The 26,540-nt window shown below is 48.9% G+C and overlaps 1 protein-coding gene and 1 non-coding gene across 3 annotated transcripts in view; both read left to right on the top strand.

The window, feature by feature from the left end:
* The window catches only part of p2rx1 (purinergic receptor P2X, ligand-gated ion channel, 1), a 150,182-nt gene that overhangs the window by 50,840 nt on the left and 72,802 nt on the right, over positions 1 to 26,540 (top strand). The window lies entirely within an intron of this gene.
* On the top strand, positions 25,012 to 25,084 carry trnav-cac. Its single transcript has one exon. It is a non-coding gene; the product is annotated as a tRNA-Val (tRNA).

Raw genomic sequence — 26,540 nt, 5'->3', positions numbered from 1 at the left:
GGGACAATGGGTAATTACTCTAATTGGCAGGAGGTGACTAGTGGTGTAACACAGAATCTGTGTTGGAACCTCAATTATTCACACTATTCATCAATGACTTGGATGATGGCATAAAACGTCATACAGCCAAATTTGCTGATGATACAAAGTTAGGTGTCATTGTAGACAGCCTAGATGACAGCATAAAATTGCAAGGAGATATTGACAGACAAAGTGAATGGATAAAATTATGCAGCTGGAATTCAATGTATGCAAGTGAGGTTATCCATTCTGGACCACAAAAGATAGAATAGAATACTTTGTAAATGGAAAGAGGTGCAGTGGATGTCCAAATAGACGGGGGTTCAGGTGCATAGATCTTTAAAATGCCACGAACAAGTGCAGAAAATAATCAAAACATCGAGAGGATTGGAGTATAAAGACACAGGGGTTATGCTGCAGCTACACAAAACCCTAGTTAGACCCCACTTGGAGTCACTGTGATCAGTTCTGGGCACCACACCATAGGAAGGATATGTTGGCCTTGGAGGGTGTTAAGACCTCCTCGGAGGTTATAGGTTGTGCACCATCCAGGTTCCCGTCAGCAACATGGAGTGTGAACTTCCTCGGTAAAACAGGGCAGGGTTTCCCCTTAAAAAGGGGGAACCTCACTGTATATAAACCCTGGGTGCAGGTTAGGGAGGGTGACCCTTTGAAGCGAGGAAAATTAGCTGTGTGTGTATCGAATAAAACAGGAAACTTGTCGAAACTTGCTCATTTGGGCCCGCTTTAAATTAGTCTGTAAGACCTCTTCGTTTGTGACATTGGCAATGCTGCCACACAGCAGACACTGCGAACAGAAACACATTTGTCCCTCAAGCGAGCGATCAAAATCGGCATCTCCCGCGAGACCATGGAGCTTGGGAGTGCTCCGGGGAATGGCGGTCTTCAACCTCAGTCAGCGGAGCGACCGCCGGTCGGCTGACACCAGAACTGAGGGGCATAATGCCCAGCCACAGGGATGGTAGTCATTGCCATGTAACACTTGAGGCCACGCCGGGACAGCTCTCCTGAATCGAGAATGAAGACAGTGGCTGTAGACAACAAACCAGGTGCTGGGACCAGAACACCAGACAAACCCGCAGGGATCTCGTTTCCCGCCAACCCCCAGGCATTACCACCCTCTCGCGATCCCGTGTACTACAAGGATGACCCGGGATGATTCCTATCACCAACTCCACTGCGTGGCAGCACCCCCAAGTCGCCCCCATCCAGATAGCATTGCAGGTCAAAGGACACTCTATCAAGATTGAACTCAACATCAGTGCGGCGGTTTTGGTCGTAGGTCACTGTGTGTTCAACGAGATTCGATCCGGTCTCCAGACTTTGGCCCTCCAAGATACAGATGCCAGGTTGGCCACATATACAGGGGTGCCTCTGGTCATTGAAGGCACCACTCTGGTACACACTGCTTACAGTGAACAATCGGCATGCTTGCCCTTAGCGGTGGTGGGCCCAGATTATTAGGCCATGACCATGAGGGCAGCACGGTAGCACAGTGGTTAGCACAGTTGCTTCACAGCTCCAGGGTCCCAGGTTCGATTCCCGGCTTGGGTCACTGTCTGTGCGGAGTTTGCACGTTCTCCACGTGTCTGCGTGGGTTTCCTCCGGGTGCTCCGGTTTCCTCCCACAGTCCAAAGATGTGCAGGTTAGGTGGATTGGCCATTGTAAAAATTGCCCTTAGTGTCAAAAAAAAGTTGGTTGGCGTTACTAGGTTACGGTGTTACGGGGATAGGGTGGAGGCGTGAGCTTCAGTGGCGTGCTCTTTCCAAGGGTCGGTGCAGACTCGATGGGCCAAATGGCCTCCTTCTGCACTGTAAAAAAATTCTATGACTGGCTGCATTACCTGAAGCTGGACTGCCAGCGAGTCTGCCGAATGTACCCCATGGCTCTGAAGAGGTCCTGGCGAAATTCCTGAAGGTTTGGGCACCATCAAGGGGGCAGTGGACCCGCAAGTGCAACCCCGCTATTTCCGTGCCCAGCCAGTACCATATGCATTGCGCCCTAAGGTCGACGCCAAGCTGGACCTCTTACAGCATCTGGAGATGATCTGCTCCATCCACTATGCTGACTGGGCAGTGCCAGTAGTACCAGTGCTAAAATCTGATATGTCGGGACTATAAGGTGACGGTGAACCATGTCTCCCGTTTGGACCGCCAGTCCCATGCATCAAGGACCTTTACGCCAATCTCAGTGGAGGTAAGACATTTGCAAAATTGGATAGGAATCACACATTTGATCACGGACCTCGGCTCCAGGCATTTTGTCACCATTAATACCCACAGGCAGCTGTACGAGTGCACCCGGTTGCGTTCGGAGTTTCATTGGCTTATTTCAAAGGGTGATGAAAAACACCCTGGGTGGTCTACCCAGGGTGGCAGTGTATCTGGACAACAATGACCTCATCACTGGAGTCTCAGACAAGGTGCAGCTGGGAAACGTGGCTGAAGCCCTCTGGCGTTTGAGTAGGCCGGTGTCCACCTCCGAAGGGAGAAGTGTGTTTTCAACGCACTTGAGGTCACCTACTTAGGGTATAGGGTGGACAAGAAACTGTTTACACCTGGCGGAGGATAAGGAGCGGGAAATCAAGCAGGCCCCCGTCCCGGGAGGACAGACCAAGTTGCGCTTCTTCTTAGGATTAGTCAATTACTACAAGAAATTTATCCCAAACTTGGCAACACTGCTCAGCGCTCTCCATCAATTATTAAAGAAGGGGAACCCTGAGAGTGGGCCCCTCCACAACAGAAGGCATTCATGGAGGTGAAACAGAAGCTGTCTTCTGGGAAACTACCCAAGCACTTCGACCCCACCAATCCGCATTTGCTAACGAATGGGGTGGGGGCACACTGCATGCACAACGGATCGTAATGACCCAGAGCAGTCGCAACCCGAAAGCTCACGACGCGGAGCGCAATTATGCGCAAATTGAGAAAGAAGGCCTGGCTGTCGCTTTTGGGGTTCGTAAATTCTGCCAGTACATCTACGGAGACACATCACGGTCTATACTGACCACAAGCCACTGCTCGGGTTGTTTAAAGACGATTGATTAATTCCCCCCATCGCGTTGGCCAGGGTCAAAAGGTGGACTTTGCTATTAGCCCCATACGGGTATACATTGAACCATCGCCCTGGCACAAGAATACCACACACCGACGCATTGAGCCACCTCCCACTCTCCATGAGGCCGTCGGCACCCACATCGGCCAAATAAGTCATCGCCACCCTCCATTTCATGGACTTTCTGCCAGTCACGTCGGCTGGCATCAAGGAATGGACCCAGACAGATCCCCAGTTATCCAGGGTCTGCCACATTGTCTTGTCAGACAACGAGCACCAGACTTTGCCCTACGACCAAAACTTCCAGAGCTCAGCATAGAAGACGGCATCGTACTGTAGAGGACATGGGTGATCGTCCCAGAGCGTGCACCTGCTCTTTGTTACAGGACTCCATAACGGACACTCCGGGGTGTCGAACATGAAAATGCTTGCCCGCAGTTACATCTGGTGGCCCGGCATGGATTCCGACACAGAGACGGTGACTCAGCGCTGCGGCGGTTGCCAAGAGCATAGGAAAGCACCACCGGCAGCACTGATATACCTGTGGGAATGTCCAGGTCCATTTACATATCTACTTCGCCGGCCCATTTCAGTGGCAATGTTCCTGATCATTGTGGATGCCCACTCCAAGTAGCTCAAAGTCCACAGTTACAGCAAACCTTTAGTGTCCATTTCTGGGGCTGGTTTAGCTCACTGAGCTAAATCGCTGGCATTTAAAGCAGGCCAGCAGCACGGTTCGATTCCCGTACCAGCCTCCCCGAACAGGCGCCGGAATGTGGCGACTAGGGACTTTTTACAGTAACTTCATTGAAGCCTACTCGTGACAATAAGCGATTTTCATTCATTCATTTCATTTCATTGTATCCCCACCGGGTCCTAGGACACCCTGTTGGCACGGTTCCTGTTCAGCTACTGGACCACTGTGCATGCCACCGCGAGGGTGGCACCGGCGGAACTGCTGATGGGGAGAAGCCTCAGGACAAGCTTAAGCCTGGTCATCTCAGACATGGGAGAGCAAGTCAGCCGCGTGCAGGACCATTTAGTTCTGAGCCAGTAGGTGCTGTCTACGTGCAAAATTTTGGTGGCGGCACCACGTGGATCCGAGGCGTGGTACTCAGTCTCGTACTCAGTCCACGCACAAGAACCAATGTGGACTACCTCCGCCGCCGCATCCAGGAGCCACCAGAACATACCCATGACGTTCCAATTCCGGTCGTTCTGTGGCCTCCGCTCCTGTCCCCTCACCTGCCTCCTCCAGCCATCGAGGTTCCGGAGGCCGAAATGCCGGACGGGGGTTCTGATTCTGACATGGACATTTGCCCATCGGGGAACGTCATAATACCGCCGCCTGCACCCGCACCGACCACGCTGGTCCAGCCTTGACAATCCATGCACAAATGCTAGTTGCCCCTTGCTCTGCTCCGTCAAGGCTGGAGTGCCTGCCCCACTACAAACGGACCAAGGGGCCTCCTTTTCAAGTGATGGATGGGTATGTCCCTCAAGACATGGGGGAGGTGGGGGGGGGGGGGGGGGGGGGAGGAATGGAGATCACGGGTTATGCACCATCCAGGTCCCCGTGACCAGCACGGAATATGAACTTTCCTGGTAAAACAGGCCGGAGGTTACGCCTTAACAGGAGAGAACCTCATTGTATATAAATTTAGCTGTGTGTGTATTGAATTAACCTGTTCATTCCTTTCTTCTGTGCGTCCCTATGTGTCTATTGCATTGGATTCTATGGAAGGAGTGGAATATAGATTTACAAAAATGATACCTGGATTACAGGGATTGAGGTACGCAGATTACTCAAATTAGACCTGTTTTCACTAGAATTTAGAAGGTTAAGGGATGATCTGATCGATGAATTCATGGTATTAACAGGGAAAGACAGGGTAAAGAGAGTCGAAAACTAGGGGACATAGTCTCAGAATTAGGGCGAGACCATTCAGTCGAGATGTGAGGAAGAATTTCTTCACTCACTCAAAGGGTGGTAGAGGTTTGGAGCTCTCTCTCACAAACAGCAATTGAAGCTAGATCAGGTGTTAATTTTAAACCTGACAGCGGCGGCATGTGGCGCAGTGGTTAGCACTGGGACTGCAGCGCTGAGGACCCGGGTTCGAATCCCGGCCCTGGGTCACTGTCCGTGTGGAGTTTGCAAATTCCACCCCCACAACCCAAAGATGTGCAGGTTAGGCAGCTTGGCCACGCTAAATTGCCCCTAAATTGCCCCTTAATTGGAAAAAAATAATTGGGTACTCTAAATTTATATAAAAACAATATTGAAATCAGACACAGATAGTTTAATAAGAATGCAGGAGTCCAACCTGAGTAAAAATAATATAAAATATTATTTACAAAGAGTATATTTACACTCCTCAGCAGACCCCTACCGGGCACTTCTCGGGTCGGTGCCCTCCTGGATGACCTTATATATATATATGTTTTTTAATTCATTTCTGGGATGTGGCCATCACTGGTTAGGCCAGCATTTATTGCCCCTCCCTATTTGCGCTTCACAAGGTGGTGGTGAGTTGCCTTCTTGAACCGCTGCAGTCCCTGAGGCGTAGGCACACCCACTGTGCTGTTAGGGAGGGAGTTCCAGGATGTTGTCCAGGCGACAGTGAAGGAGGTGATTGAGATACCCCGCACCTAGCGGGGCAGCTCGTACTCCACAAGGAGCACGGGGAAGACAAGCATTCCCACCCCATAGGTCCCGTGCGGATATTAGTCAGATTTTTGTTAAGGAAAGATGTTAAGGGATATGGGCCAAAGGCAGGTATATGGAGTTAGGCCACAGATCAGCCATGATCTCATTGAATGGCATGTCGGGTTTGAGGGGCGGAATGGCCTACTCCTGTTCTTATGTTCCTATGGTAAACAATATTGCTAAATAGGTTGAGCACCTCAGACCAGCTGACAAAATTGGGAAAGCATAAGGTACTGAATTTATTTCATGGGGCATTTCATGGTACTAAAACACAGCTTCATGAATGACAACAGCAGTAAAATATTGGCTTGACTCTGATAGTGGCATCTAACCGGCACAGTGGCACAGTGGTTAGCACTGCTGCCTCACAGCGCCAGGGACCCAAGTTCAATTCCAGCCTCAGGAGACACTCTGTGCGGAGTCTGCATGTTCTCCCCGTGTCTGCGGGGGTCTCCTCCGGGTGCTCCAGCTCCTCCCACAGTCTAAAGATGTGCAGGTTAGGTGGGTTGGCCATGCAGAAATTGCCCCTTAGTGTCCAAAAAGATGCAGGTTAGGTGGGGTTATGGGGATACGGGATAGGACGGAGGAGTGGGCCTAGGTAGGGTGCTCTTTCAGAGGGTCGGTGCAAACTTGACGGGTGAAATGGCCTCCTTCTGCACTGCAGGGATTCTGTGGTTCTAATGGTAGCTTCATCGTGAAGACTGTGAGGTCATGAAGTGAGTGTGAACGGTGCTGAACATTGAGCAAAGCAACAAGCCCCACTTCTGACCTTATGATAGAGAGATCATTCAGGAAGCAGCTGAAGTTGGTTCTGCCTAGGACACTACCCTGAGGAACTCCTGCAGTGATATCACAGGACTGGGATGAATGGCCCCCAAAAACCACAAGCCTTTGTGCTAGGTAAGACTCTAACCAATGGAGAATTTTCCCTTGATTCCCATTGACTCCAGTTTTGCTAGGGCTCCTTGATGCCACGCTCGGTCAAAAACTGCCTTGATGTCGACGGCAGTCTCTCTCACCTCAACTCTTGGTATTCCATACTAGATTTGACTCTCCAACTCTTTCCCAATTACCCTGAAAATAGTTCTGTTCAATTTCCTTTTGAAAGTTATTATTGAAACTGCTTCCATTGCCCTTTCAAGCAATGCATTACAGATCATTGCAATTCACGAAAAAAAAAAATTTCTGATATCACCTCTGGTTCCTTTCCAATTCACCTTAACACAGTGCCTCAGAACCTTTCATAATTTTGGATTAGATCAGCCCTAATCTTGTTTACCCGAAGGAGAACAATCCCAACTTCCCCATTCTCCAAGTTAACTGAAGTCCCTCATCCCCAGTACCTCCCTCATTTGACTTTTTTCACGTCACATGGGGTTGCCACAATACTAGTTGATGCCCCTTCTCCATTATCAGTCATATTAACTGTGGTAGTTCGAGGCATACACTGGAAGCTTCCAGTAGTTAACAAAGGGGTTTATTGATGAAAGGCAAAGGCCGTTAGGTTAAAGGCAGAGAGCTCAATGGAACGAGTTCTCCACTGGCAGGACTCTCCGTTACACCAGCAGCGTCTCCCCACCCAATGGAGTACCATTGGCCAGCAGCGGGTATGGAGAATGCCACTGCCAGCAATGGTGCTCCACCGGGAATCACATGGCTGGGGAGGCAGAGACCTCACCCCAATATAACAGGTTTTAACACTTTGGCTCTGGGGTTGAGACTGATCCGGTTCTGTCCCCATTGTCCAGGGTTTGTGCGTTCCTGCGCGATTGGCCCTGAGCCGGTCACGTGGTCCATGGAGCACACCTCCTGCAAGGTGTCGCACTACCACTATGATCTAATGGTCTGGAGACCTCTGCATGTGACCCCCATTGTGGTGGATGGAGGGGAGGGGGTTTGAGTTGTAGAACATCAAAAGATTAGCCAACCGCTGTGCTATAACCTATTGGCTGGAGACAATTGGTTACCCCATGACTCTTGGGGAATATGAGCAACTAAACAGATGTCTTCACAAATGAGGACACAAATAAGATACCAGAAATGTTGGGGAATGCAGGGTTTAGTGAGAGGGAGGAACTGAAGGAGATCAATAATAGTAGAGAAATGGTGTTGGAGAAATTGATGGGATTGAAGGCTGATAAATCCCCAGGGCCTGATAATCTACATCCCAGGGTACTGAAGGAGGTGGTTCTAAAAATAGTGGATGCATTGGTGGTCATCTTTCAGTATTCTGTAGACTGTGGAACAGTTGCTGCAGATTGGAGGGTGGCTAATGTAACCCCACTGTTTAAAAGGGAGGTGAAGAGAGAGAGCAGGGAATTATAGACCAGTAAGCCTGACGTCAGTAGTGGGGAAAATTCTAGAATCCATTATCAAAGATTTTATAGCAGAGCACTTAGAAAACAGTGGCAGGATCGGACAGAGTCAGCATGGATATATGAAGCGGAAATCATGCTTGACAAATCTACTGGAATTCTTCGAGGATGTAACTAGTAGAATTGATGAAGGGGAGCCAGTAGATGTGGTGTATTTGGACTTTCAGAAGGCTTTTGACAAAGTCCCGCATAAAAGATTAGCGTGTAAAATTAAAGCGCATGGTATTGGGAGTGGATCTCCATTGAGATGGATAGAAAACTGGTTGACAGATAAGAAACAAACAGTAAGAATTAACGTATCTTTTACGAATTGGCAGCCAGTGACTACTGGGGTACCACAGGGATCGGTGCTCGGACCCAAGCTATTCACAATTTCTATTAATGATTTAGATGAGGGAACATAATATAATAATATTTCCAAATTTGCAGATGACATCAAGTTGGATGGGAGGGTGAGCTGGGAGGAGGATAAAGAGATTCTTCAGTGTGATTTGGACAAGTTGAGTGAGTGGACAAATGAATGACAAATGCAGTATAATTTGGATATCTACCTTGGAGCAAAAACAAGAAGGCAGGCTATTATCTGAATGGCCATAAATTAGGAGAGGGAAATGTGCAACGAGCCTTGGGTGTCCTCGTACACCAGTCACTGAAGGTAAGCATGCACGTGCAGCAGGTGGTAAAGAAGGCAAATGGATGGTATGCTGGCCTTCGTTGCTAGAGGATTCAAGTACAGGAGTAGGGATGTCTTGCGGCAATTATACAGGGCCTTGGTGAGGCCACACCTGGAATGTTGTGTGCAGTTTTGGTCTCCTTATCTGAGGAAGGATGTTCTAGTTATAGAGGGAGTGCAGCAAAGGTTTACCAGACTGATTCCTGGGATGGCAGGACTGCCATACGAGGAGAGATAGGAATCGATTAGGATTTTGTTAATTGGAGTTTAGAAGAATGAGGGGGAATCTCGTAGAAACCTGTAAAATTCTAACGGGGGGGGCAGCACAGTGGCGCAGTGGGTTAGCACTGTGGCCTCACGACGCTGAGGTCCCAGGTTCGATCCCAGCTCTGGGTCACTATCCGTGTGGATTTTGCACATTCTCCCCGTGTTTGCATGGGTTTCGCCCCCACAACCCAAAAATGTTCAAGCTAGGTGGATTGGCCACGCTAAATTGCCCCTTAATTGGAAAAGAATGAATTAGGTACTCTAAATTTAAACAAAAAATTCTAACAGTGCTGGACAGGGTAGATGCAGGAAGGATGTTCCCAATGGTGGGTGTGTCCAGAACCAGGGGTCACAGTCTGAGGATACGGGGTAGACCATTTAGGACAGAGATGATGAGACATTTCTTCACCCAGAGAATGCTGAGCCTGTGGAATTCATTACCGCAAGAAGTAGTTGAGTCCAAAACATTGTATGGTTTCAAGAAGCAGTTCGAGGCAGTGGAGAAGCTCTTAGGGCGAAGGGATCAAAGGATATGGGGGGAAAGTGGGATTAGGCTATTGAGTTGGATGATCAGCCATAATCATAATGAATGGCGGAGCGGGCTTGAAAGGCCGAATAGTCTCCTCCTGCTCCTATTTCTGTCTATGTTTCTTTGTTTCTGTGAGCTCCCCCATTGAGGAGGGTGGAGCAATCATTAGTAGTTGCAGCTGTATAAATAGAACTGGCCAGTGTAGTACCGGCTTGATAAGGAAGCAGTGATGAATTACTGCTGCTGTGTACATATTGTTGGAAATAAAGTTACTTTCTGTTTGACTCTGCAAACCCGTGCTGGATGCTTCGTGACCCTCACAAAACGCTGATAAAGTGGTTTAGCGGATTGTTTCTCATTACATTCATGAAAGCCTGAATGGCCCTCTCAGCCAGTCCGTTCGAATCCACCAGGATTAAACTTGCCCATGAAAGGGCCAGCAGAGTGAACGTAAATCTGGGATCATTGGCCAGTCACAAGGCTGCGAACGGGGCGGACGGTGATAAGTACTGCTGATTCTTCAAAGGCTTTATCTGTGCCTGGCCACCAGACATAGCTGGGTGCCAACATCTTCATCTTGGTGTACTCGGGGTGGGTGCTGTGCTGCTTTTGAAGGAGGACCTAACCCTAACGCCATTCTGGAGTCAGAATGACCACTCGTGAACCCCACAGCATCACGTCATCTTCACAGGTCAACTCATCCTGATGAGTGAAGCAGGGTCTGAGTTTATATTTCTCATAACGCCACCCAGTCTGCATCATTCTTTTCACCTTTGAAAGTATGGGTCTCTTTGGGATCAGTTTCAGATGTGTCCAGCAGACATAGGCAGATGTCTAGGAGGTTCAAAGCCAGTATGACCTCCTGGGGGAACTGGTAGTGACAAAATGTTCAAGGCCATGGGCAGGTGACTTAATGCATCTGTATTGGCAATTTGTGTGCCAGGCCGGTGCGGAAAATCATAGTTGTAAGTCACCAGCAACAAAATACAACACTGCACCCTTGCTGAGGCAATAAGCAGTATGAGTTTTTTGTATTTCCTTAAAAGTCCTAGTAATGGCTTATAGAATTAGAATTTACAGTGCAGAAGGAGGCCATTCGGCCCATCAAGTCTGCACCGGCTCTTGGAAAGAGCACCCCACCCATGGTCAACACCTCCACCCTATCCCCATAACCCAGTAACCCCACCCAACACTAAGGGCAATTTTGGACACGAAGGGGCAATTTATCATGGCCAATCCACCTAACCTGCACATCTTTGGACTGTGGGAGGAAACCGGAGCACCCAGAGGTAACACACGCACACACGGGGAGGATGTGCAGACTCCGCACAGACAGTGACCCAAGTCTGGAATCGAACCTGGGACCCTGGAGCTGTGAAGCGATTGTGCTATCCACAATGCTACCGTGCTGCCCCGTTGATCTCTAAGTCAAATCACGGCCATACACACATTGGTGGAATTTCTTCACAATGTATATAACTGCTAAGCCCGCCTTCTCAATCTGCGCATAGTGCCATTCTGCTTCTGAAAGGACCCCTGTGGCAAAGACAATAGGGTGCCCAAAACCGTGTCCCATCTTGTGGGATAAAACTGCCCCTATTCCATAAGGGGACGCATCACATGTCAGCACAATTGGTTTCCCCGGGTCAAACTGTACTAAGAGGTTTGAGGACTGCAAGGCTTGCTTCACAACTCGGAAACTCTCCTCTTGAGGCTTTGTCCATTCCCACCATTGATTCTTCCTTAATAGCCAGTCTCATAAGAAGTCTTACAACACTAAGTTAAAGTCCAACAGGTTTGTTTGGAATCACTAGCTTTCGGAGCATAGCTCCTTCATTGGGTGAGTCAACTGAGGAAGGAGTTGTGCTCCAAAAGCTAGTGATTCCAAACAAACCTGTCGGACTTTAACCTGGTGTTGTAAGACTTCTTACTGTGCTCACCCCAGTCCAATGCTGGCATCTCCACTTACTAGCTGGTGTAATGGTGCCAATGTTGTGTCTAAATTCGAAATGAACCTTCCACAATAATTTATCATATGGAGGAAGGAAGCTCTCTGACATTTTTGGGTGCAGGGACATCTCATATGGCCTTGGCCTTTTCTTGCAGAGGATGCAACCCTGTGGCATCAACGCAAAATCCAAGGTGCCTGGAAAATACACATTTCACATCTGTGGAGGAACCCCTGCACCCTGAAACCTCTTTAATATTTCCTGCAGCCTAGACATGTGTTCTTCTGGTGTAGTGCCGGTGACAACACATCATCATGGTGGACCATCGCCTTGGGAATTCCCTGGTGGAGATTTTCCATCGTGCGCTGGAAAATAGCGCAGGCTGAACAGTGCCAAATGGTAGCCTTGCTTACTGAAGGCCTTTGTTGGTATTTATTAGGAAATGCTTCTGAGACTCTTCAAACATTTCTAGTTGCAGGTAGGTATGATTCAGGTCCAATCTTGAATAGGTGAGGCCCCTGCCAGCTTAGCGTAGAGATCCTCAATCTGGGGGATCAGCAATCTGGGCAGCCTGATTTACAAAACAAATTAGTGCGGATGCTGGAATCTGAAACAAAAACAGAAAATATTGGGGTTTTGGTGAGCCTGACCTCTGGTTAGTTCATAGTCCCCACAAATTCTTATAGAATGATCTGGTTTGACGCCATTCTTGCATTCAGAAGACTGAACCAGCTTGATTATCCCCAATCTCTTTAGCTCTGCTTCAATCTTCTGATGCAATGTGTATGGCACTGATCTGGCTCCGAAAAACATAGGGGTCAAATCCAGATTGACATGGATTATGCCTTTGACACCTTTAATCTGGCCTAGTTCCTTGTGAAACATGTCTTCATACCTCCTCAGGGCAGCTTGGAGGGTGCCACAGGATATTTTGAAGATTTCCAGTCAATTGTGCCTAATGTTCTGTAATCAGTCTCCTCCCATCAGACTGGGTCTGTGCACTTCCACTGTAACCAAAGGCAGATTGCCCCCCCCCCCCTGCCCTCTGTCGGCTGCTGGTGCAATGCTGGTTCCAAGGATCTTCACAGTTTCCCCGATGAACTTGGAAAGCTTGACTGTAGTACTCTTCAAGCTTAAAGACCGAGTTCCTGCACAAAGATATTGGAAAGTCTCCCCCATATGGTCACCGAAGCCCCAGCATTGACTTCCATATGAGGGGTTCGTCATTTATCCTTAAGACAATTTAAATCGGGGTCGTTTGATTCAATTGGACTGCATTCAACTGATACATTGCACGCTCTCCTTCAGAGCTCTTCTCCACTATGCTCAGTGTCGTTGTGGACTGCTGCTGCTGTTTTTGTTTTGCATTGGCGTGCTTTGCCCAAAGCGGACACTTCGGCTACATCAGAAGCACACAAACTCCTGAACTGGACAGGTCTCCTGGGAATGACTTCTCCCGCAATGATAGAAGTCCACCTCGGACTTGGATTGACGTGTTTTTCTCAGTTCTTTCCCTATGGTCCAATAGTGAGGACCATGTCTGTTCTCCACTGAGCCTGTTGTTCCTGCCACACACCCTGCAGCCATACTGCCCCACACCTTGGTTAACCTTCCCTTCAGCCATGCTTTGGAGCTCAGTGGCACCTTTTTCGGCACACTCCATCGCCTGAGCTATCTCAATCACTTTTTCTAATATTGTAGTGGTTTCAGCCAGGAGCCTCAACTGGATATTAAGGTTATGGATCCCACAAACCAACTGGTTGCGTAATATTTCGCGAAGCACGGTCCCGAACTCACGGTGCTCAGCTGCAGAGTGAAACTTAGAACATTGAAGGATAATCGAGGGCCTTGGGTTGAAATGATATTTAACCAATCTGGTCACAGGCCTTCGGGTCTGGAGCCTCCGAGGACGTGAGGTTCCTCATCAAGTTATACGTTTGGGGTCCGCAAACTGTGCTTGACCTCGCCTGCGATTTCATTTGATTACTGACTCCAATCCTCAGCCACTCGGTCAAATGGGTCTAGTTTCTCAGTGATGGGCATTTCCACTCACAGTTTAAATGATTTCCAACTCTTGCTGGAGCTTCTCTGCTTTCTCAATTGCTCTTTCCTTCCCCCCTTGATTCACGACAACTATCGGCTGTGATCGAAAACTTTTACCTTGTCACCAATGTGGTGGCTCGAGACAGACACTGGAGGCTTCCAGTAGTTAACAAAGGTTTTATTGATGGACGGCAAAGGCAGTTAGATAACAGGCACAGAACTCAATATAACAGAGGCGTGATTCACTGCCGGGCGGGATCCTCCGCTTTGCCGGCAGTACCCCCACTGTTTCCAGACAGCGTGGGGGTGGTCACAATGGGAAACCCCATCGGTCTGCGACGGGAACAGAGAATCCCAGCAGGGGCGAAGCACGACGGAAAACGGGACTGGTGGGACAGAGAATTCCCCCAAGACTTCGACTCTGGGGTCCACAATGACTGGGATCCTGCTCCCAGGGCCCCATGCAAATCCACAAAAAGAAAACTTACTTTTATTTAACACAAAAACTACATACACAGCTCCAGTGCGGAAGTGAGGCTAGAAATAGGAAGATAGAGCAGCTAAACACTTGGCTAAACAGCTGGTGTAGGTTTCCGTTATCTGGACCACTGGGAGCTCTTCTGGAGCAGGTGTGACCTGTATAAGAAGGACGGGTTGCACCTAAACTGGAGGGGCATAAATATCCTGGTCCCGAGGTTTGCTAGTGTCACACGGGAGGGTTTAAACTAGTATGGCAGGGGGTGGGTACCAGAGCAATAGGTCAGAAGGTGAAAAAATTGAGGGAGAACTAGGGAATAGGGCCACTATGGCTCTGGGGAAGAGCAGACAGGGAGGTGTTGCTGAAAACAGCGGACCGGTGGCCTGAAGTGCATATGTTTTAATGCAAGAAGTATAACCGGTAAGGCAGATGAATTTAGAGCTTGGATCAGTACTTGGAACTATGATGTTGTTGCCATTACAGAGACGTGGTTGAGGGAAGGACAGAATTGGCAGCTAAACTTTCCAGGATTTAGATGTTTCAGGCAGGATAGAGGGGGATGTAAAAGGGGTGGCGAAGTTGCGTTACGTTTTCGGGAGAATATCACAGCTGTACTACGGGAGGACACCTCAGAGGGCAGAGAGGCTATATGGGTAGAGATCAGGAATAATAAGGGTGCAGTCAAAATGTTGGGTGTTTACTACAGGCCTCCCTCCAGCGGGAGATAGAGGAGCAGATAGGTAGACAGATTTTGGAAAGGAATAAAAGCAGCAGGGTTGTTGTGATGGGAGACTTTAACTTCCCCAATATTGACTGGGACTCACTGAGTGCTAGGGGCTAGGGGCAGAGTTTGTAAGGAGCATCCAGGAGGGCTTCTTAAAACAATATGTAGACAGTCCAACTAGGGAAGGGGCTGTACTGGACCTGGTATTAGGGAATGAGCCCGGCCAGGTGGTAGACGTTTCAGTAGGGGAGCATTTCGGGAACAGTGACCACAATTCAGTAAGTTAAGTGCTGGTGGACAAGGATAAGAATGGTCCGAAGGTGAATGTGCTAAATTGGGGGAAGGCTAATTATAACAATATTAGGCGGGAACTGAAGAACCTAGATTGGGGGTGGATGTTTGAGGGTAAATCCACATCTGACATGTGGGAGGCTTTCAAATGTCAGTTGAAAGGAATTCAGGAACAGCATGTTCCTGTGCAGAAGAAGGATAAATACGGAAAATTTTGGGAACCTTGGATAACAAGAGATATTGGAGGCCTCGTCAAAAAGACAAAGGAGGCATTTGTCAGGGTCTGAAGGCTGGAAACATTCGAAGCCTGTGTGGAATATAAGGAAAGTAGGAAGGAACTTAAGCAAGGAGTCAGGAGGGTGAAAAGGGGTCACGAAAAGTCATTGGCAAATAGGGTTAAGGAAAATCCCAAGGCTTTTTACACTTACATAAAAAGCAAGACGGTAGCCAGGGAAAGGGTTGGCCCACTGAAGGACAGGTGAGGGAATCTATGTGTGGAACCAGAGGAAATGGGCGAGGTACTAAATGAATACTTTGCATCAGTGTTCACCAAAGAGAAGGAATTGGTGGATGTTGAGTCTGGAGAAGGGTGTGTAGATAGCCTGGATCACATTGAGATCCAAAAAGACGAGGTTCTGGGCGTCTTGAAAAATATTAAGGTACATAAGTCCCCAGGGCTGATGGGATCTACCCCAGAATACTGAAGTAGGCTAGAGAGGAAATTGCTGAGGCCTTGACAGAAATCTTTGGATCCTCACTGTCTTCAGGTGATGTCCCGGAGGACTGGAGAATAGCCAGTGTTGTTCCTTTGTTTAAGAAGGGAAGCAAGGATAATCCAGGGAACTACAGGCCGGTGAGCCTTACGTCAGTGATAGGGAAATTGCTGTAGAGAATTTTTCGAGACAGGATCTACTCTCATTTGGAAGCAAATGGACGTATTAACGAGATGCAGCACGGTTTTGTGAAGGGGAGGTTGTGTCTCGAGTTTTTCGAGGAGGTCAAAGATGATTGATGCAGGTAGGGCAGTAGATGTTGTCTATATGGAATTCAGTAAGGCCTTTGACAAGGTCCCTCATGGCAGACTGCTATACAAGGTGAAATCACACGTGATCAGAGGTGAGCTGGCAAGATGGATACAGAACTGGCTAGGTCATAGAAGGCAGAGAGTAGCAATGGAAGGGTGCTTTTCTGATTGGAGAGCTATGACTAGTGGTGGGATCTTTGCTGTTCGTAGTATATATAAATGATTTACAGGAAAATGTAACTGGTCTGATTAGTAAGTTTGCAGTTGACACAAAGGTTGGTGGAATTGCGGATAGCGATGAGGATACAGCAGGATTTAGATCATTTGGAGACTTGGGCGGAGAAATGGCAGATGGAGTTTAATCCGGACAAATGTGAGTTAATGCATTTTGGAAGTTCTAATGCAGGTAGGGAATATACAGTGAATGGTAGAAGCCTCAAGAGTATTGACAGTCAGAGAGATCTAGGTGTACATGGCCCACAGGTCACTGAAAGGGGCAACACTGGTGGAGAAGGTAGTCAAGAAGGCATACAGCATGCTTTCCTTCATTGGCCGGGGCATTGAGTATAAAAATTGACAAGTCATGTTGCAGTTGTATAGAACCTTAGTTAGGCCACAATTGGAGTATAGTGTTCAATTTGGTCGCCACACTACCAGAAGGATGTGGAGGCTTTAGAGAGGTTGCAGAAGAGATTTACCAGGATGTTGCCTGGTATGGAGGGAATTAGCTATGAGGAGAGGTTGAATAAACTCGGTTTGTTCTCACTGGAATGACGGAGGTTGAGGGGCGACCTGATAGAGGTCTACAAAATTATGAGGGGCATAGACAGAGTGGTTAGTCAGAGGCTTTTCCCTAGGGTAGAGGGGTCAATTACTAGGGGGCATAGGTTTAAGGTGCGAAGGGCAATGTTTAGAGGAGATGTACGAGGCAAGTTTTTTAACACAGAGTGTAGCAGGTGCCTGGAACTCGCTGCCGGAGGTGGTGGTGGAAGCAGGGACGATAGTGACATTTAAGGGGCGTCTTGACAAATACATGAATAGGATGGGAATAGAGGGATATGGACCCCAGAAGTGTAGAAGATTTTTGTTTAGATGGGCAGCATGGTCGGCACAGGCTTGGAGGGCCAAAGGGCCTGTTCCTGTGCTGTACTTTTCTTTGTTCTTTGTTCTTGTAGTTTCCTAATTGGTCTTCTCCAGCCGATGTCTGACTGGCCGACTCTATTCATACAAAGGCACATTGACTCGGTTTTTTTTTGAAGAATGTTTTATATTGGGATTTTTATACATGGTATATTTACAGATGTACACATAGAGAAGCCAAAAAGAAATAACAGAAACACTACATAACTAAAAAAAACCAAGGGGTGGGAAAATAAAAACTGGGGAAGTGTATATACATAGAAGCAACAAAGAGACAATTCCGTTATACATGTCACTGGAGGGGGCTTTCTTACCTCTCCACCCCCCCCCCCCCCCTTTATTTCTGTTTTATTTTTAAAGAAAATACATACAGAACAAGCAAATCAAAACTGGGTGGGCGGGGCGTCTGGGTGGAGCCCCTGATGTTGCTTGCTTCTCCCGGTCGGTTTTCGCTGTTGTTGTGTGTTTGCCTCCACCTCGGCCGTCTGTCGTTCCTTCCTCCTTTACTTTCTTACTCTCTGTTGCCCTGCCATGTTCATTGTGGTCATTGTCGTTTCCTGTGCTCTCCCTCCAGTTTGTGTTCCCTCCTCTTTCCTACTCTCTGGCTCCCTTCTTATTATTCTTTGCACCCTGTCATTCCCACTTCCCCCCCCCTTCTGAAGCTCCCCTTTCTTTTCAGCTGTGTTTGGCTACCCCCTCTTGCATTGTCCCCCCCCCCCCCACTCCTTTGTCTCATGCCCTGCCTACTTTCCCCTGTCTCTTGGCTACTTGTTTATCTGTTTGTTTGTTCATTGGCCACAAAAAAGTCCCGGCACAGTTGGGTGAATGGCTCCCATGTCCCGAGGAAGCTATTTTCCGACCCCCGGATGGCGAATTTGATTTTCTCCATTTGGAGAAATTCTGAGAGGTCGGACAGCCAATCTGCAGCTTTGGGTGGTGCTGCTGACCGCCAGCCGAACAGGATTCTACGGCGGGTGATAAGGGAGGCAAAGGCAAGTGCATCCGCCCTCCTTCCCATGAAGAGATCTGGCTGGTCTGATACCCCGAAGACCACCACTTTCGGGCATGGCCCCACCCTCACCCCCACCACTTTGGACATTGTCTCGAAGAAGGCTGTCCAGTACTCCACAAGTCTGGGGCAAGACCAGAACATGTGGGCGTGGTTGGCAGGGCCTCCTTGGCACTGTTCACATCTGTCCTCCACCTCCGGGAAGAACCTACTCATTTGGGTTCTTGTTCATTGGGCTCTATGTACCACTTTTAGTTGCATCAGGTTGAGTCTTGCGTATGTGGAGGTGGAGTTGACCCTACTGTTGCTTGTCGTGCTCTCTCTTTAATTGGCTCTGTTTATGGCGGTTAATATGGTCGCCTTCCTTAATTCTAATCACGTTTGCTCAAGAGTCACCAGGTGACTTTCGATACCACCACAAGGTTCAAAACCGAATACTGGTCAAAGACTCGATACACCAGTTAGTAAGTTCGAAATCAATGCTCATTTATTTACACACAGTCAATTATACTCATGCACAAACTCTACCAACTAAACTATCACTACTACTAAAGCCTATACTTAGCTTCGGGCGCCCACTCAGTCAGAGGAACAATGGCCGTTGTCCGGTTCTGAAGCTGCTGGGGTCGAGCTGGTACGGAATAGTAGCTAGGAGCATCTATCTCATAGCATGCGTTGACTTTGGACTTACTTGTTCTGCTGCAGCTGCTAGGCAGGCCTCTCGTCGCTGAGAGCCAAGGCCAAGAAGAACGATTCTCTCTTGGGGGCTTCTTTTTATACCCAAAGGGGGCTTCGCGTGCTTTTGGGTGGGCCTTGAACTTGGTCCCAATTAATTGGACCGTATCCTGATCATCGGTATCGATTTTCTCAAATAAAGGGGTGGCTGCCCTGATTGCTGGGCGGGCCCTAGGTGGCCGTTGGCCTGCTTTGTTCTAGTCTCCTCTGGCGCCGGGGTGTCTGCTTTGGTATCGTTTGCTTAAATGTTACCCTTTTGTCCCCGGAGTTGGCTCATTAGTATGCTAATGGCTTTGCAGTATCGGTCTTGTCTGGGAGCTAGAGCTCCAATCAACAGACAAACCTTGCACCGCGTGCTTTCTCAGCATTGTCCATTTTTCCCTTCATTCTTTGCAAAGTGTCCATTTTGTAATCGGGACGTGGCCACCCCAGGTGGCTACACTATGTAGTGCTTCGCTCCAGTGTCCCCACCCTATTTCGGGCCCCAGGTCTTCCTCCCATTTCCTCCTTGTTGTTTTCAGTACAGTGTCAGCCCTCTCTACCAGTCGTTCGTACATGTCGCTAGAGTTTCCTCTACCTAGAATGTTTGTGTCCTGTAATTCCTCTAGTAGTGTCTGTCACGGTGGTCGTGGGTGCTTCCTTGTCTCCTTCCGAAGGAAGTTTTCAAGCTGCAGGTATCTGAGTTTGTTGCCCTTTGCTAGCTGGAATATCTCCAGTGTTGTGAACCTGCTGTTGCTGTATAGGTCTCTGACTGTCAGTGCCCCCCCCCCCCCCGTCCTGCCTCCACCTTTTAAAGGTGGAGTTAGTGAGCGCTGGTACGAACCCATGGTTGTTGCAGATGGACATTTAGTTGGACATTTTGGTCAGGCCGAATTGCTGCCGTAATTGGTTCCAGGATTGGAGGGTGGCTATCATCACCACTGGGCTGCTGGAGTGTTTTTTGGGTGGGGATGGAAGTGCCGCCATGGCGAGGGCCCGGAGCGAGGCATCCTCCGCGCTCACCCACTCGGCTTCTGGCTCCTTAATCCCATTACTCTTTCTGCTGTCGCCGCCCAGTGGTAGAATAGTAGGTTTGGTAGGGTTTTTGTCGGACCTCCTTTGGGATCCTAGCATTCTCCCCCCCTCCCCACCGCGCACACCATACAAACACTATGATTAACTTATCCAGTGAGTTGAAAAAGGCCTTGGGGATATAGATCGGGATGGATCTAAGTAGGAAGAGGTATCTGGGTAGTATGTTCATTTTGGTCGTCTGCACTCCTCAAGCAGACTGGGAGTGTGTTCAGTCTCTCCAGGTCCTTTTTGACTTCCTCTGTCAGACTGGTCAGGTTTCACTTGAGGACCACTTCCCAGTCGTGAGGGATTTGGATCCCCAGGTAGCGGAATTTGTGTTGGGCCTGTTTAAATGGCAGTCATCCCAGCGCTGGCCCTCCCCCTTGTGGGTTCACCGGGAAGATCTCACTTTTGCTCATATTGAGTTTGTAGCCCAAAAAGTCACCAAAGTCTTTCACGAGCGCGATGATTCCTTCCATGCTGCTTTGTGGGTCTTAGATGTAGAGGAGCAGGTCATCTGCATAGAGCGAGATGCTGTGCTCTCTGCCTCCCCTTTGGATCCCCCTCCACTTTTTTGCTGTTTTGAGAGTGATCGCTAGTGGTTCGATCGCTAGGGCGAACAGCAGTGGGGACAGTGGGCATCCCACCTGGTTACCCTGTGCAGCTGGAAGTACTGGGAGCTGGTTTTGTTTGTCCCTATGCTCGCCATGGGAGTGTTGTACAGGAGCTTTACCCAGGTGAACACTGATCCAAGCCCAAACCGCTCCAGTACCTCTATGGGGTACTGCCACTCGATTCTGTCGAAGGCCTTTTCTGAATCCACGGAGACGATCACCTCTATTGTTCTCTCCCCGGAAGGGGTCGTGATCACTTTCAACAGGCGCCTGATGTTCAATGTTCGCTGTCTAACTTTGACAAAGCCCGTCTGGTCCTCTGCGACCACCACTGGAACGCAGTTCTCCAACCTTATGGCTCGGATCTTGGCCAGTAGTTTGGTGTCTACGTTTAGTTAGATTGATTGATTGATATTTATTGTCACATGTACCGAAGTACAGTGAAAAGTATTTTTCTGCGGCCAAGGGAATGTACACAGTACATACATAATAGACAAAAGAATAATTGACAGAATACATTGATAATGGTACATCAACAAATAGTGATTGGTTACAGTGCGGAACAAGGGCCAAACAAGAGCAGCATAGGACGTTGTGAATTGTGTTCTTACAGGGAACATATCAGTCCAAGGGTGAGTTGTTGAGGAGTCTAGTAGCTGTGGGGAAGAAGCTATTCCTATGTCTGGATAATAGTGAGATGGGTCTGTATGACCCGCATTTCGTTGGGTCTTTGTTTTTCTTAGGTATTAGCAAGATTGAGGCCTGTGCTAGTGTAGGTGGCAGTGTGCCCCTAGCTAGCGAGCCTGTGCACATTGACTTAGTTAAGGGTCCCTTGCCCCCTTAACGAGGGAGCACGTTTTCTACAAGCTCCATGGGTAGTGGATCATCTCTACCTCGTACATCCGTGTGTATTATAACACAGCCCGATGTCCTTCCTGACACTAACAGCCATTTCCGGCCTCCTCATTTATCTGGCTGAGAGACTGGCACAATACAGGCTGGCTTGCCTGTACCAGCGGCTGGGTTCTTCTGTGAGAGTGGAGCACAGCACGGGACATTGCGCTTCAGAGGCAGGTTTGCTGCCACGTGACGCACAAGGGCCGCGATTCTCCGCAGCCACGATGGGTGGGAGAATAGCGGGAGGTCCGCTCCCGCACCTCCCGCTATTCTCCCACCCCCCCAAAATGGCGTGTCCGGTTTTGCGACACGCCGTTCGGAGAAACGCGGGTCGCCGTTTTTCACGGTGGCCCGCGATTCTCTGGCCCGGATGGGCTGAGCGGCCTGCCGTCCCGACCTGTTCACGATGGCGGCAACCACACCTGGTCGCTGCGTCGTGAACATGGCGCGCCAGGTAAGTGTGGGCCCCGTGGGGGGCAGATCAGGGATCGAGCACCACGACCGTGCTCGGGAGGGATCGGGCCCGCGATCGGCGCCCACCGATCGTCGGGCCGGCATCTGAAGGGGACGCACTCTTTCCCCTCCGCCGCCCCGCAAGATCAAGCCGCCACATCTTGCGGGGCGGCGGAGGGGAAAGTCGGCAACCGCGCATGCGCGGGTTTGAGCTGTCCAACCCACGCATGCGCGGCTGACGTCATTAGGCACCGCTGCGGCGTCATTCTTGGCGCGCCGGGCCTTGAAGCCAGGGACAAGGCCCGGCGGCCGAGTTTCCCGGTACGGCCCTCCTATCCCCCTGGGGAGGGGAGAATAGGGGGCCGGGAGAAGCTTCCGATGCCGTCGTGAACCTCTCCGGGTTTCACAACGGCGTCGGGCTTTGCGGAGAATTCCGTCCCATACATTAGCTGAGGCCTCACCAGTGACTAATAAACATTCAGCATTACTTTCCTGCTTTTGATCCCTGTATGTATACAAGCTCCTGATGGCAACTGTAAAACGAGGGCTCCGTTCCCAGGTTGCTAACTCCACCTGGAATGGATTGCATCACTGGGTGTGTAGGAATACGTTTCACAATATTTTTATTTTATGATAATTACCAGCCCACGTGATTCTGGAACACAACCAACACTGGTCACAGACGCCCACGCAATGTAATAAGGGGTGTTGCACAGTTCAGACAGAGTATCACCTGCAGTGTTTGAAATTCTCACTCTAAACACAACATTGTAATAATTCTATTCACCGGCCATTCAAGTCTTAATCTTCTTTAGTTAGGTGCCAACATATATGAAAATGAGACTTGTGAGCAAACATCCACGTGCTCATTGTATGCAATGTGGACCCTGTGATTCCGCATGAGATCATGTCAGGTTTGTTCCAGGATGAAGGCAGACACGGGAAAGGGACGGTCATTTCCCAGGAGTCGCAGCTGAGGTCGGGGACAACCTCCACTGAGTTTCCAGACTATGCCAACACCAGAAACAACCTGCATTTATATACATACAAACATAATGAATTGGGAGCAGGAGCAGGCCTTTGGCCCCTCAAACCTGCTCCACCATTTGATAAGGTCAAGGCTGATCTGATCGTAGTCTCAACTCCACTTCCCTGTCTGTCCTCTGAGACCCTTGTCTCCCTTTTCCACCATGAGTCTGTCTAACTTTGCTTTAAATGTCAATGTCCCAGCCGCCACATAGATTCATAGAATTTACAGTGCAGGGGAGGCCATTGGGTCCACACCGGCCCTTGGAAAGAGCACCCTACTTAAGCCCACACCTCCAGCCTATCCCCGTAACCCAATAACCCCACCTAACCCTTTTGGACACTAAGGGCAATTTAGCATGGCCAATCCACCTAAACTGCACATGTTTGGACTGTGGGAAGAAACTGGAGCACCCGGCGGAAACCCACGCAGACACGGGGAGAACATGCAGATTCCGCACAGACAGTGACCCGGCGGGGAATCGAAACTGGGACCCTGGAGCTGTGAAGCCAACCACGGTGCTACCGTGCCACCCACATGTTGCTGAGAAAGACAATTCTACAGACTAACAGCCCTCTGAGGGAAAATAATTCCCCTCATCTCTGTCTTAAATAGGAGACGCCTTGGGCGGGATTCCCAATCTCGCCAGCCGGCCAATGGGGTTTCCCATTGTGGGCTGCCCCAAGCCGTCAGGAAATCTGCGGGCTGCCGGCAAAGTGGAGAATCCCGACAGCAGAGAATCCCGCCCCTTATTTTTAAAACATGCCCCCTAGTTCTAGACTCTTCCACAAGGGGAAAGTTCATCTCGGCATCGACTCTCTTGAGTCCACTCAGGATTGTCTGTAACTCAATAAGGTCACCTGGAATTCTTCTAAACTCCAATGGAAACAGGCCCACCATGTCCAACCTTTCCTCATACCCACCTCTAATGCGGCAACATCCCAATGTACTTTACAGGAGAGTCATCAGACAATAAACAACAGAGTCACATAAAGTGATATTGGGGACAGGTTAAAAAAAACTAGGTCAGAGAGCTACGTTTTAAGAAACAGTTTGGTCACACAGTGGTTAGCACTGTGGCAGGGACCCAGGTTCAATTCTGGCCTTGGGTGACTGTGTGGAGTTGTAGGTTATTTCTGTGTCTGCATAAGTTACCTCCGGGGCCTCCGGTTTCCTCCCACTGCCCAAAGATGTGCAGGTGAGGTGGATTGGCCATGCTAAATTGCGCCTTAGTGTCCGGATATACCGGTAGGTTACAGGGTTACAGGGATAGGGTGGGCGGGGGACTGGACATGGGTAGAGTGTTTTTTCAGAGACTCGGTGCAGACTCAGTGGGCCAAATGGCCTTCTTCTGCACTGTAGGTATTCTATGATTCAATTATATGATTCTATGAGGTGAGAGAGTTGGAGAGGTTTACGTTGTAAGATGTTGGGCATATTCAGTAGGTCTTGTTAAGATGTACGTAGTCTTGGGTAGTTCGATAGTAAGTGTTTATTAGATACTTGAAACTATACACATAGATACAGTAAAAGGTCCAAGCTAGGATCTGTCTCCATGCTTGCTTCTACATACAGCTCTTTCCAGCATCACACTGGCTCCCAGGTGTGGGTCATGTGTTCTCTTACATCACTGTGTGGGCGGTACTGAACTTAGGCCTAGGTTAACCCTTCATGTGCAGGCCCGTATATTAGAGTTTGGGCAAGGTGTTCGAGAGTTTAGGACACAGACGGTACAACGACCAATGGCAGAGTGATGAAAATTGGGGACACAGAGAGGAGAGCAGATTTGAAGAAGGGTTAGTGGTTACCAGGGGTGTCGGGAGGAGCTGGGTGGGTGGGGGTGGAGTGTTGTGGTGAAACACTCCTGATTATTTTGCTCAACATTCCAGAAAATATGTTTCCCATATTTTTCCCATATTTTCCAGCGGTTTCTGTAGTGTAGTGGTTATCGCGTTTGCCTCACACGCGAAAGGTCCCCGGTTCGAAACCGGGCAGTAACATTATGGCTGGGGCTGTTTAGCACAGGGCTAAATTGCTGGCTTTGAAAGCAGACCAAGGCAGGCCAGCAGCATGGTTCGATTCCCGTAACAGCCTCCCCGAACAGGCGCCGGAATGTGGCGACTAGGGGCTTTTCACAGTAACTTCATTTGAAGCCTACTTGTGACAATAAGCAATTTTCATTTAATTTCATTTGCAGTCTTTATTATAAATGTCTGCAACTTGATCATTTCATGTGAATTGGAATCAAGTTTATACATGAACAGCCAGTTGGGTTGATATAGATATAGAGAAATACAGCACAGAACAGGCCCTTCGGCCCACGATGTTGTGCCGAACTTTTGTCCTAGGTTAATCATAGATCATAGAATTTTGGACACTAAGGGCAATTTATCATGGCCAATCCACCCAACCTGCATATCTTTGGACAGTGGGAGGAAACCGGAGCACCCGGAGGAAACCCACGCACACACGGGGAGGATGTGCAGACTCCACACAGACAGTGACCCAAGCCGAAATCGAACCTGGGACCCAGGAGCTGTGAAGCAATTGTGCTATCCACAATGCTACCGTGCTGCCCTTAAGAACAAATTAATCTACACTCCATTATTCTACCATAATCCATGTACCTATCCAATAACCGCTTGAAGGTTCCTAACGTTTCCGACTCAACTACTTCTATAGGCAGTGCATTCCATGCCCCCACTACTCTCTGGGTAAAGAACCTACCTCTGACATACCCCCTATATCTTCCACCATTTACCTTAAATTTATGTCCCCTTGTAATGGTTTGTTCCACCCGGGGAGAAAGTCTCTGACTGTCTACTCTATCTATTCCCCTGATCATCTATCCTCTATATCCTCTATCATCTATCATTCCCCTGATCAACCTCTATCAAGTCGCCCCTCATGCTTCTCCGTTCTAATGAGAAAAGGCCTAGCACCCTCAACCTTTCCTCGTAAGACCTACTCTCCATTCCAGGCAACATCCTGGTAAATCTCCTTTGCACCTTTTCCAAAGCTTCCACATCCTTCCTAAAATTAGGTGACCAGAACTGCACACAGTACTCCAAATGTGGCCTTACCAAGGTTTTGTACAGCTGCATCATCACCTCACGGCTCTTAAATTCAATTGATGGGAGCTTTACCCCAGTGTGCTCTAACAGGAGGGCTCCTGATATTTGTCTGCATTGTGATGTTAATGAGAACTTTAGTCACACTGTTCAGAGGCCTTGTAAACAAGAGCGCTGAGAGAAAAATGTTCCTCAGCAAAGAACACAGCAGTTAGTGTCATCAATAGCTGGCACTCCAGCTGACTGCCTCAATTACATGGAGGATTGACACTGGGTAATTAAGAATGTTTCTTCACAGAAACATGGTGCTGCTTTGAGTTGTCAGATCTGTGAAGTCAGGTTTTGGTTGGCTGAAATCAAAGGACTTCATGACTACATAACAGCT

Source organism: Scyliorhinus canicula, chromosome 12 (assembly GCF_902713615.1).
Source record: "Scyliorhinus canicula chromosome 12, sScyCan1.1, whole genome shotgun sequence".
NCBI classification, from domain to species: domain Eukaryota; kingdom Metazoa; phylum Chordata; class Chondrichthyes; order Carcharhiniformes; family Scyliorhinidae; genus Scyliorhinus; species Scyliorhinus canicula.
The sequence above is the reverse complement of the archived record's forward strand: the minus strand, read 5'-3'. Positions and strand labels throughout refer to the sequence as shown.